This window comes from Saimiri boliviensis, chromosome 1 (assembly GCF_048565385.1).
Source record: "Saimiri boliviensis isolate mSaiBol1 chromosome 1, mSaiBol1.pri, whole genome shotgun sequence".
Lineage (NCBI taxonomy): Eukaryota > Metazoa > Chordata > Mammalia > Primates > Cebidae > Saimiri > Saimiri boliviensis.
In genome coordinates, this window is record NC_133449.1 from 118,542,463 (window position 1) to 118,556,316 (window position 13,854).

Sequence of the window (13,854 nt, forward strand, 5' to 3'; positions counted from 1 at the left end):
AGTGGTGATGGTTCCACAATAATGAGAATGTACTTAATACCACTCGTTAAATGGTTTAAAAAATGGCTAAGGATTAAAATTATAAATTTTATTCTATGTGAATTTTACAATTTAAAAAATATATAGTAATATATGTATATGTTACAAAATATATATGTATACATATATTTACATATATATAAAATACAAAACACGTATGTGTATATATAAGTATACATATACAAATACACACATAAATTATATTCATGTATGTATCCAGACACCACAAACAGTTTGTGTGAAAGTCAAAAACAAAAAAACATGTTGAATTTCAAGAAATCAAACATTCAGAAAGGCAGGGTGGGGGGCAGGATCAAAACATTCATATGCAATTGACATTATTTCTAAACTACATTTGGTCTTAAGGGTCTGAGGCTACAATACTATTCTCCAAATACAGCAACCATATATTACTTTTTGGCATCATGAAATTAGAACAGAAAAAATGTTAACAATTGTCTTATCCAAAATGAGAGTCTTCTCTAGCTTCAAAGTTAGGAAACTTTCATCAAATTCCAAGAGAATTGTCAAGTTTTTCTAGGCTGAGAATGCAGAGAAATCTTACTCACATTAAGTCTAAACCACAAAGAGTCTTACAGCTCCATGACAGCTCTCTGAAAAGACAAGTAGTACTTGTTGCTTTTGGAGAACAACCTAGCTCATAAGGAGGAAAAAACTGCTCTTTGCCTGTATTCTCTGAATATTTTGCAGATCTGAGCTCATGTTGCAATTCATTAGAGCCCTGTTATTACATTAGGCACAAGGCTATGCCAATGGTTCCATTTTCAGGGTATCTCTCTCATCCATAAAATGCAATCCAGGCTGAAAAATCTGGCACATGAAGTCCTCACTTGAAAGAATATCTCTATCTTTTACATATGTAGATGAGCATATACAGATAGATAATAACTAAAAGTAATAATGAATACTTTTAAGGTTCAGGACTATAACAGAAATTTAAGAAAGCTTTCATCACTTTGCAATGTATTTCAGCTTTATAAATGTCCTACAGTCTTAAACTAAAACATTTCATTTCCAAAATGAAATTTGGCACATGTTTAATTTATTCAAACACCTGGTTCCTATTACTTACACAATATGTCTGAATGGGAAACTACAGTGTATTTACACACTTACTGATAGATGACAGAGTATGTACAAGTCAGAGACACATACCCAAGGTCTCCCTACTCCCGCTGAGGTAACTGCCCACATGAGACTGAAGAAACAGGTAGAAAAAAAAAAAAAATCAATGAAGAAGAAATGCCAGTACTAAATATTTTCCAAGAAGTTAGGGTAATGAAGATGGAGGTGAGTATGGGGATGAATAAAGTCAATCCTTTTGTTTTTTTTTTTTTTGAGATGGAGCCTTGCTCTGTCGCCACCCAGGCTGCAATGCAGTGGCACGATCTCAGCTTACTGCAACTTCTGCCCCCCAGGGTCAAACAATTCTCCTGTCTCAGCCTCCCTAGTAGCTGGGATTACAGGCACCCACCACCACCCTGGCTAATTTTTGTATTTTTAGTACAGACAGAGTTACACCATATTGACCAGGCTGGTCTCGAACTCCTGACCTCAAATGGTCCACCCGCCTCAGCCTCCCAAAGTGCTGGGATTACAGGCGTGAGCCACCATATCCAGCCAAATAAGGGCAATTCTGTATCAAAAGCAGAACAGCATATAGCCAAAGAGGTTGGGGCGTGGGGAGAAAAAAGTTAAGAGTAGAGAAAGAATAAAGACGAAAGAGAAAGAATTTACAAACCTTAGTTAAGGCTTGAGTCTGAAGAAGATGCATCAGATTATGATTTCCTAAACTTAGGAATCTCTACTTTTTTTCTCCCAATTCAGGGTACATGTTCTACAAATGTTGACAGCACATGACTTGATGGGACAGACAAGCCCATTTTGCTTTTTCTTGTTGATCTTCAACACCAATCCTGCTACTCTAAACAAAAGCATGGCATTTCTGAATACCCATAATACATGGTTAAGTGAAGGAAGGAGACTTGAGCAGGACAGGAAAATAGGGTCAATCCTGGAAGCAGCCAATCACACAGAATCAGCATAACACATCTCTGGGTTTGCACTTCCATAAACTAGCAGCAATGAATAATTCAGTGTCTTTGGCTGGTCGGAAACTCCATCACTCACTATGGAGTCTACACTCATTTGTCTTCTTTCTTGTAGATTTATTGGCTTGATTTAACTATAATGTCGTTTGGCCCACCTAGTCTACTAGGGGCATGCTACACAGTCTAAGATGAAAGATGTTTATATGAATAAATATACCAGACCTCCAGATAAAATTTCAACATTAGCTCTCAGATTTAATCTGCTGAAACTGTATGAGTCGGCATAAAAGGAACAATCAGCCTTCTCCTACTGACAATTCCTTTGAAACCTAACACAAAAGAAATTTAAAATAAATTTTTTTTAAATTCTAGTTGGCCAATTAACTTCAGCCAATAGGGATATCTACACTTAATGCTTAAAATCAAGAAAATCTTCAGTCTCCTGATCTGTAAATGAGTGGCAGCAAGTGACCTCTCTCTAGGATGCCTTCAGGGTGGTATTATGACTACCGAAATCAAAGTAAGTTGGCCATTATTGGCTGCATTTTCCATTAAGAGAAACCTATTATCCTGCTTCGCCACTTTTAACAACATCAGAGCCATTTTCACCTGACTTTTTCCCTTTGGCCCACAGGTGAGAGAAGTGCTACCCCCACCAAGACATGCAAGTTGCAATGCAAATGCTGCTGCCCTAGAAATTGAAGGTGTATGATCTCTTTACAAGGATGGTGTTTCTATGGAACAAATGTTCAAGTCATACTTGGCCTCTCTACCATATTGTGTCCAAACAGTAGGTCAGGAATGACAAGCTTCAAGTTAATGGCTTCAGGGTATCAGCTATTAGCACTTCAGTTTGCTCTTAGGTTCTCCCACTCCATTTCTGGCTGTTACCTATAAAAACTTCAGAGTAACAGAGACTATCCAAGTGCATCACTGAATTCACAGCAGTCACAAGGGATCTAGAATAATAATTCAGACATTCTAAATGCATAACTGATGTGTTTATTTTAAAAAAGCACATTATCTCATAAAGTAGATTTGAGATCATCTCTTCTGAATCCTACTTCATTCAAGAGCCAGTTTTGAATGTTTTTATTTTATTTTCATTATGTTCTGATCTGCCAAAAGATACAGTGTGTGTTGCCATATTGCACTCAATCCATGCTGTCAAAACTGCCTGGAACTGTGGAACCATAGCAGTGCACCACCATGGGCAGCACACACAGCTCCTTCTCCTCTCCTAGGATTCCCCTCAGCCTAAAAAGAGTCGTTTTCTCACTTACGGCCTATAAGCTCATAATCCAACCAATGCTTCTAAAGAAAGTTCATCATGAAAATAGAATGTGTGTGTTCGCACGGGCTCGGGGAAGTGTATCAACTTTCTCATGCAACCCTCTGAGACCACCTAACAGTTTTCTGTATGCCAAAATACATTCCAAATCCATCCACTTTTCCCATCTCCACTGCTACCCTCTTGGGGCAAGCCACCACCATCTCTCGCCTACAACACACCAACAGCCTCCTCCTGATCTCCCTCTTGTCCCCTGCCTATGATCCATCCTCTAGAGCAGTCAGCAACCTCTTTTAAAAAGTAGATCAAATCACGTCATTCCCTTGCTGAAAAACTTTTACCTTCTTAATGAGCTCCCACTGTGCATAAAATAAAATCGGCGGCTTTATCATGACCATCTTTCTTAATCATAGCAAATCTCTCCCTCAAATCTCCCTCTCCACCATTCTCAAATCATGTAAGCCTTCTTTCTGTTTCACAAATGTTGTGTCCTCTCCAAGCTTTACACAACTTTCTCTTTCTCATCAATTCACTCTCCAAGTGGCCCAGTCCCCACTATCCTATCAAAAACAGTGCTCTCCCCCCCTCTAATATATCCTGTTTATTTGTACTTAACTTCTTTTTCTCTCTCTCTCCCACTAGCATGTAAGCTCCATGAAAGCAGAGGCTAAGGATACTTTCCTTTCTTCTTTCATTCAGCAATTATTTTATGTCTACTTCATGTAAGGCATTGTTGGAGTTACTCGGAATAAGCAGTGAACCAAGGAAGCAAAAAAGTCCATCTTCATTTGCACCGGCACTCTGCCCTGCTGCTCACTGAATCCCCAGACAATGATGTGTGCCTCAGGTTTTCCTGTGCTTCAGTATACCTTTTAAAGACATTTTCATTCAATCAACCAAGTTACTAATGAATAAAATCTATTGAGACTGGTCACACACATATATTATTAATATATAATGATAATGTCAAAAAGCTTAGCTCTAACTCTCAGAGCTGAGTGCGATCCAAATGCTACTTACTATTTGCCACTCCTCTAAGAAAAAAACTTGTTTCCAATTCTAAACTCTTTTATAGTTTCTCATAAATTACAACCCCTCCCCACCTTTCCCCACTCTGTACCCCTACATACACTATACCACCTTGGCAGAGGTAAATGAACTGAGTTCACTGACACATTGAAACAGCTTTGATATATATGAACATATCTGCAATATCTGAATTCTAACTCCAAATATAGTCCAACTTTTTTCTTTAGTTTGGTTTTATTTTTTAACATAAGGAACATCATTTATCTATGCAATGACTGGTAATGAAACCTACTTGGCAATTACCTGTTAGATTTGTCACACCCAATTTCGCACTGCAGCAATTAACATAACTAAAGCCCAAATGTGAAATCACTTAAACATCATCTCTTTTTTGCTGGTAGGATGCCCCGAGTCCCACCCAGAGGAGCCTCTCCCTGCCAACACCTTGACAGCTCACCTATTTTCAGGTCTACTGAGCTACGCCTGGCTATCTTTCTACCAAGTCAGGGAAAAGGAATGCTGGAAAACCACAAATCCATCTCTCTTGTTCCACAGAAAAAGTATTTACTCCTGAAAGTCACCATGTAACCATACATTCTCAATTTATACGCTGAATCTAGTTGAAGAGCTAACCCACATGAAAAGACACAAGGAGAGCCGAATAGGTGTATTACCAGTTTAGGTTACTTATTTGATGTTAAGCTTGCATTTGTCTACATGATTTCAAGGAGTTTTCACAGTGGAAATGTATAGACAGCAAGTACATTTTACAGAGCCCCTTGGAACAGAACAATGTACTGAAAAGTACATAAAATCTTCAAAGATAAGAAAGATGCTATGAATACAGAATATCAGTTCCAGGTTTTAAGACGAAGTCCTCGTGCTCAATACTCACCCATAAAGCAAGGATATCTAGCTAGATTTGGCTGCTCATTGCAAGTGACTGTAGAGTTACTGTTTTTCAGTACAGTTTCCAAAGCCCCACCTCAGCCCTGGTTTAGAATCTCCAGAAGTAGGAACTGTATGGTCTCTAAAGCCACTGAGATGAGGTGATCATCAACCAGTTTTAGAAACCACTGATCTACAGAACCTAAGACCTGAATTAAATGTCATCAGAAATCAGGCAGTTAAATGAGACACACATCATTGTCTTTGTCTTTTACATGCTGAATGTCATTCAGCATGTAAAAGACACAAAAAATGGAGCATGCATGCAAATTAATTTTTTTTTTTTTTTTTTCTGAGACAAAGTCTCACTGTCGCCCAGGCTGAAGTGCAGCAGTGCAATCTTGGCTCACTGCAACCGCCACCTCCCAGGTTCAAGGGATTCTCCTGCCTCAGCCTCCCAAGTAGCAGGGATTAAAGGTGTGTGCCACCACTCCCAGCTGATTTTTTCTCATATATATTTTTTTTTAGTAGACACAGGATTCCACCATGTTGGCCAGGTTGGTCTCAAACTCCTGGCCTTGTGATCCACCCACCTCAGCCTCCCAAAGTGCTGGGATTACAGGAGTAAGCCACCGTGCCCACCAGTCAAATTAAACTTTTAAAAAATGCAGTGGGCCCAATATGGTCTGCTGCTCTCAATCTGGGTATTTTGGTATTTAGACTATAACTCCTTGAACCTGAGCACCATATCTCATTCATACCTCTGCCTGGTAGATTGCCTGTTAAATTACTGATAAAGACTTCAGTAAAGAGGCTAGGCGCAGTGGCATATGCCTGTAATGCCAGCACTTGGGAAGCTGAGGTGGGCAGATCAGAAGGTCAATATATTGACACGATCCTGGCCAACATGGTGAAACCCTGTCTCTACTAAAAACACAAAAATGAGCTGGGCGTGGTAGCACAGGCCTGTAGTCTCAGCTACTCAGGATGCTGAGGCAGGAGAATCACTTGAACCCAGGAGGTGGAGGTTGCAGTTAGCTGAAATTGACCCACTGCACTCCAGCCTGGTGACAGAGCAAGACTCTGTGTCAAAAAAAAAAAAAAATTCTGTAAAGAAATCCCAGCTCTTCTGACATTATTGGAAATGCCACTCATTCAACCAAAATTTATTACACATCAACTACACACAAGGTTCTCAGGATACCGAGGGTGAATAAGACAGACAAGATTCCTGTTCTTAATGGGGTTTACATTTTGCGAGAATGGAGGAAAAGACAAGAATAAACATTCATAAATAAATAAGCCAATTTCAGACAGTGATGAATATCATCCAGCATTAAAATGGGTGGACTTTGTGTCAAAGGTTTAAGGTTTTTCAGCAACACAGAAGTCAGTGGACGTTACTGGCTTCTGAGGAGCTGAAGAATACTCACCTGACTTCTATAGCTTGAGCTCTGCCACCATACCAATTGAATGACCTTGGACAAACCACTTAATCAATCTAGAGGAATTAAATTAAATGATCTCTAAGACTTTCTAGCCCTGAGATTGTACATTCTATTAGGAAAAAAGCATTAGCAAAATTTCACACACCAAGATGGTCACGTCTGATCTAGAGTACCCAAATACTTTGAGGTGCCATTCCTCAATAGTTGGCTCTTGACATTTACACATTATTATAAAAAAAATTTTTCCAAGCATTCCATGAGTCCACCTCTACAGTTTACCTAAGGCAAAAACCACAGGCTCAGATATTTATTGCCACAGTGGGCAACTGGCATGCCTAGACTAGGTTACGAAGCTGGCACTGTCATAGGGCCCAGAAAAAAGGAAATCAAATATCGAGTTTAAAGTGATTATGGAAACCGGAAATTAGTTAAATTCTCTCATTCAGTAAACATTATTAAGAGACTGCCGAAAGCCAAAACAAAACAAAAACACAGACTCTTCCTCTAAGGACCTTGGTTGGTGTGGATTATACTTAAGGTGGGTTTCAGAGGCTTCATGAACCCCATGACATTAAATACAAAGTTCTGTGTATACGGGCACTTGTCTGGGGAGAGAGTTCCATAACTTTCATCAGATTCTCAAAAGGGTCAAACTGGGGATACTATTACATATGACACTTTAGACAAGCTCTCTCTTTTTATTGAGACAGAGTCTCACTCTGTCGCCCAGGCTGGAGTGCAGTGGGGCGATCTCAGGTCACTGCAACTTCCACCTCCTGGGCTCAAGCAATTCTCCTTCCTCAGCCTCCCCAAGTAGCTGGGACTATAAGCACGCATCACCATGTCTGGCTAATTTTTTTTGTATTTTTAGTAGAGACTGGGTTTCACTGTATTAGCCAGGATGGTCTTGATCTCCTGACCTCGTGATCCGCCTGCCTCGGCCTCCCAAAGTGCTTAGTTTACAGGCATGAGCCACTGCGCCTGGCCAAGATCTCTCTTTAATTGTCATATGAATCCCCATTACGTAAACGAAGAAACTGAAGGGTAGAGAAGTGCCTGTGCCAAAAAACAGCCAAGAATTAGCACAGCAGAAATCTGAACGCAGATGTGCCAATCTCCAAAACATATACTTTTTCCTCTGTGCTATGCTCACTTATGAAAAACACACAGGGCTGTTAAACAGAATGCCTCAGTGAAGTCCCCAAAGACCATGCACCATAATCACGTGCAAATTCAAGCCTATTATTTTCTAGAGGCTGCAGGTGCCAACATTTTAATTTTTCAACTTCTGCCTCCACCAACTAGAATAAGATGATAGAAGAAGTACAAGAGCCCAAACCAGGGTCAGTGGCTGTCTATTCAGAAGTCAAAGCATAGGAACATCCTGAGGCAGCCCAACCCCAAGGTCACTATCCTACACATCTCCAAGGCAGGAATCAGCTAACTTTTATTTCACCATTCAATTTGGTCTCACGTTCCGAACTTGCCTTTGGGGCTAACTCTTGGCTCTGACCTTTCATAGTCACTCAAAGGGCTGTTTACATTTCATGAGTCATGTCACATTTATATAAAAAGGCAATCTGAAAGTCATCTGCTATAAATGACAGAATCTGAAATAAAGATCCACTTATGTATTGTGGCATAACAGAAAGGACATGGTCTTTGTAACCAGTATTCAGTCCTAACACCAGGTACTACTACCATTTAGTAGCTGTGTAGCCTTGGGTAAGTTACTTTACCCCTCTGAGCCCTGGTTACTCAATTTGAAAAACAGGGATAATTATATCTCAGATTTTAATAATCAACAAAGATTTGGTGAATGCCTACTATGTGCTAAGCACTGTTCTAAGCTCTAGGGTACCATTGTGAATGTGACAGATAAGATTCTTTCCCTCATAAAGCTTATATTCCAGGTGGAAGAGACAGAAAAATAGCCAAATAGATAAGCTACAAAATATGCAATGATTTTAATAACATTAATTACATTAAATTAGTAATGGCTAACAGTTCTTGATTATGTTCAACATGTCAGAAACCATAAAAGATGCTATGTACTACCTTATTCAATTCTTACAATGGAGGGATATAATAATATTTCCATTTTATAAAGAAAAAAATGAAAGTCCAGAAAAGTTAAGTAACTTCTCTAAAATCACATAGCCAGTAAGTGACAAGGCCATAATTGAAATCCAAACAGTCTATCAGCAGAAACTCACTCTGCACTGCATCAAGTGATGTAATGAAAGTAAAATCTAGACCAGGAGCAGTGGCTCAGTGGCCCACATCTGTAATCCCAGCACTCTGGGAGGCCGAGGTGGGTGAATTACCTTAAGTCAGGAGTTCAAGACCAGCCTGACCAATATGGTGAAACGCTGTTTCTACTGAAAATACAGAAAATTAGCCAGCGTGGTGGCACATGCCTGTAATCCCAGCCACTCGAGAGGCTGAAGCAGGAGAATGGCTTGAACAGTGAGCCAAGATCTCACCACTACACTCCAGCCTGGGCAATAAGAGCAAAACTCCATCTCGAGAAATAAAAAAAAAAAAAGGAAAAGAAAGTAAAGTCTAGTGATGCAATGGAAGGAAACTGCTGTAGCTCAGCTGGTCAGGGAAGGCACACTGAGCGGGTGTCATTTTAGGCAAGACACAAATCACAAGAAGCCAGGCCCAGACTAAAGATCTGGGGAGACAGTGCTCCAAGCAGGAAGAACAGCTGGTACAAAGGCCCTAAGGAACAACCAGTCTGGTGGCTTCCAGGGACAGAAGGCAAGCCAGCAAGTTTGGACCACGGTGGACTACCAAGGGCACAGTGGGAGGTGAGCTCTCCGTGCTACAGAACCCAGGTTGTTCTGGGCTTGTCAGCCAGAACAAGAGAAGAATCTCATTCTGTTTGTCATTGAGTCACTGAAGAGTCTTATAGGCAGTGAGGTGACATCATTTGACATACATTTTTAAAGTGAGTCCAACTTATGTATGGAAAATGGACTATGAGAGGGAGGAGACTGCTAAAAGTTGAAGCAGAGAGGCCTAATTGGAAGTGCAGGAGTCTGGGCAAATAATGATGATGGTTGGCCTGTAGCAGTAGTAACAGAAGTGGAGAAAACTGTACAGGTTCAGGATATATCAGAAAGTCACCATAAAGATTAGATGAGGGTGTCGAAAACACCTACTAGAGCATCCGACAGACAGCAGGCATTTACAGGTGCTAATTACCTTCCATGTCTAGCATTAAATAATAAGAGGTTTAAGATAAAACTATAAATCAATGGATATAATGTACATTATTTAGGTGATGGTTACACTAAAAGCCCACCCAGAGTCTACCACTACAAGATATATCCATGTAACAAAACTGCACTTGTACTCCTTACATTTACATAAATAAACAACCTCTAAATTGTACCCAGAATGACTCTTTGGCATCTCTGCCCCAATTTCTCCAAGGAAGCCCGTAGCTTAGAGAGCAAATTGGGAGTGCACCAAATTCAAACCACAATAGAGAATTGATCTATTAAAGGAGCTGGACTGTTAAATTAAAAACGTTTGTGTGTGCCAAGCTGAAACACAAAGGGATCACTCTTCTTTAACAATAAAGACCAGTTAAGAGGAGACTCCAGTTACACAATCTCCTCCTCTTCACCGTAAGGCACTTAGATGGAATTTTTTTTTAATAGAAAAGACAAACTCTTGAGTAAATGTAATAATTGTTTCAACGATATGCCCCAACCACCCAAGAAGTTAAAAAAAGAAACTGGAAAATTGGGATTCTTCTATTACATGATCAGTTAATTGCTGCCTCAAGTCTAGGCTATATTCACCCCAGCAAAGGGATGATGCTATTTCGGAGATCTGACAGCCATTCAAGAAGCAGAAAGATTGCCTTCCAAATATAAATAAATAAACAGGCAAGCAAACAAACAAATAAAGCAATCAAAGGCTTACAAATGAGGCCAACTAACTGAAAGAATTTTCCCAAGTTGCTCAAAATGGGTCTTTTAGGGAAGGTTTTCCTTAATCCCAAACAGGAGATTCTATTACCTTCTCAGTCATCTCACAAACAACTGTTCTCTGTAGCACTTGTCATTCATTATTTTTCTAACAAAAACAACAATTCAAAAAAAAAAAAAAAACCCACAATCACATTGATTTAGGTTAAACATTTATTATCACCAAAGGCACGTTAAAAAAAAAAAAAAATCTCCCTATGCTTCTTAAATTCAAAAAATCAGGCCCCAGGAATTCTGACCCTGGGCTAACAGCAATCCCAGGACAGAAGAGAAATTTTCTCCTCTAGATTGCCTCAGCCTAAGTTTCAAGGTGAGAAAGGAAATTAGCCTTAAAGATATAACCAATAAAACTCGTATTCCACTCTGAATTTTTAACTACTCAAATCTTCCTACTTGGTATACTGCAGTAGTTTGACAAAGTTTCCACAAGATCAATACCATTTTCATAATAATACTATTGTTTGGTTTTTTCACTGTGTGGACATTTCCACTGATGTTAAAAGAATGCTGGGTAAAACTGCAGGTGCCTTATGACTAATCGAACCAGCAGTACCGAACTAAACTAGTATTTAGTTTATTTAATATCTACTTTTAATTGACAAGTAATACATATTTATGGAGTACAAGGTGATGTTTTGACATATGTATACATTGTGGAATGATTAAATCAAGCTAATTAACTTATCCATCACCTCACATGCTTTGTGGTGAAATCATTTAAAATCTACCACTTTAGCAATTTTGAAATATACATTATTATTAACGGTAGTCAACAGGCTGCTGTAATAGACCTCAAAAACTTACTAGTCACTATGTTGTTTATCATGCATTCCATTAAAAAGAGAAAGAAGAAAAAGGAAGTTAGTTTCACTTAACCATGTCCTTGTTGAAGCAGGAAAAATTATTAATTCTATTAAATGTTGAGCTTTAAGTAGCTATCTTTTTACTATACTATGTGACAAAATAGGAAACATACATAAAGTACTTTTGATAAATACTGAAGTAAAATGGTTGTCTCAAAGAAAAGTACACATGTGATTTGAGTTCTGGGCTGAATTAGCCCCATGGAACACCATTTTTACTTGAAAAAACAGTTGACTGACTTTTTTCTGGTTAATCAGACTTGAGTATTTGGCAGACATTTTCTCAACAATTAATAAAGTGAGCTTGCCACTTCAAGGAAAACAACTGACCATGCTTGATGCCAATGACAAACTTCAGATTGCCAAGAAAAATCAGAAATTCAGAAAATTTATATTTACTACCTTGAGCTTGGTAAAGATTTCTACCATAAGATCAGTGGTGATACTGATGAGTGTCACCTTTTTTTTGCATTGCATAATGAAATGCATGAACATTTGGAAGATCTGTATAACTCAGTGACATAACAGTTTTCCAAATGATCAAAAGGTAATGTTACAAAATCATGTGAATGTAAGAGATCCACTCAAAGTGCAAAAGAGATCAACAGGTTTTAATATAATGAAGTAGGAAAGTTAACTGGGATAGCTTCAGATTCTATACTGCAAGTAACCTTTAAGAAAGTAACCTAAAGAAAATGGAATAATATTCAGCCTGAAAAAAGGAAATTCTGTCATCTGTGACAACATGGATGAATCTTGAATCTAGAGGGCATTATGCTAAGTGAAATAAGCCAGGTACAGATCTCACTAAAATAAGGGATCTAAAAAAGTCAAACTCATTTAAGTAGAGAGCAGAACAGTAGTTGCCAGAGGCTGGTGGGATAGAGCAAAGAAGGGAAGATGGTAGTGAAAGGGTACAAAGTTCAGAACGACAGGAGACCTAAGTTCTAGTGATCTGTTGCACGGCATGCTGACTAGTTAATAGTAATGTATATTTCAAAATTGCTAAAACAGATTTTAAGTATTCTCATCACAAAGAAATGGTAAGTATGTGTGGTGATAGACATGTTAATTAGCTTGATTTAATCATGCCACAACCTGTACATGTAACATCACAGCATGCCCCGTAAATATAATTATTGTCAATTAAAAACAAAAATATTTTTAAAAAGAAACTATCACTTGACAAGTTTTGGAATAATATCAAAGAAGAATATCTACATTTAATCACTGAAGAAGAAATTAAAATATTCCTTTTTTCCATTACTATCTGTGTGAGGCCAGATTTTGTTCATATACTTCAACCAAAACATTATATTACAATGACAAAACAAAAAAGTAAGTATAAGAATCCAGTATCAAGCTACACATAAAGAGATCTGCAGAAAGTAGAACAATGGCATTCTTCTTGCTAATTCTTTACATTGGAAAAGAGTTCTTTTTCACAAAAAAATGTTATGCTAACTTGTTACGAAGGGATTTTATTGCTATTTTTAAATGATAAAGGCTTTTAAAAATTCCTGTTTTAGTTCCTAGTACAGTAAATATTGATAGGTATAACCCATATAAACACAAGTTTTTGAGTCCTCAATAATTTTTAGGAGTATAAAAGGATCCTAAAGGCAAAAAATTTGTGAACCTCTGGCCTAAAGCAAACATATAATAGCTGCCTTCTCAAACACACAAAAAGCAGAAAGAAGCCAAAGTGAATTTCTTTGGATTTTATTGTGTAATTTGCTTAAGACCCACGGGCCTTACTAATTTGCATGTCTGATTTACTCAGAATCCTTCTTCCTCCTCCTCTCTGGCAAGAAACCACAGACAAATTCCATTGCTATTTCACAACCCACACTTAAGCAAACTGCAATGCAGTGGTATAGACATGGAGATCATCCAGCCTGGCAAACAGGGATAAGGAGCTCAACTCCATGGTTTTCCCTCCCAGGGCCCTTTTCAAACACCAAATCCACAAAACTCAGCATTAGTTTGCTCAAAGCAAATAGCTAATTTGTCCTTTCAATAGAAATCAAAAGGACAAAATCACACAGCCAGAGTATCACTTCAGCCCCCAGACTGACCCTCTACCATCCCCTTTTTCCCAAGCAAGTAGATGTCTAAACCACGAAAAATCAACAAATCAATCCACAACAAATATTTACATTGTCTACATAAAAAGAGGCAGGGGGTATAAAGTCATAAAAAGAAAACTAACAATAC

At 38.5% G+C, this 13,854-nt stretch overlaps 1 protein-coding gene across 2 annotated transcripts in view; it reads right to left on the minus strand.

The window, feature by feature from the left end:
- FTO (FTO alpha-ketoglutarate dependent dioxygenase) overlaps positions 1–13,854 on the minus strand; it is a 410,140-nt gene that overhangs the window by 321,955 nt on the left and 74,331 nt on the right. The gene's annotated exons all lie outside the window — the stretch shown is intronic.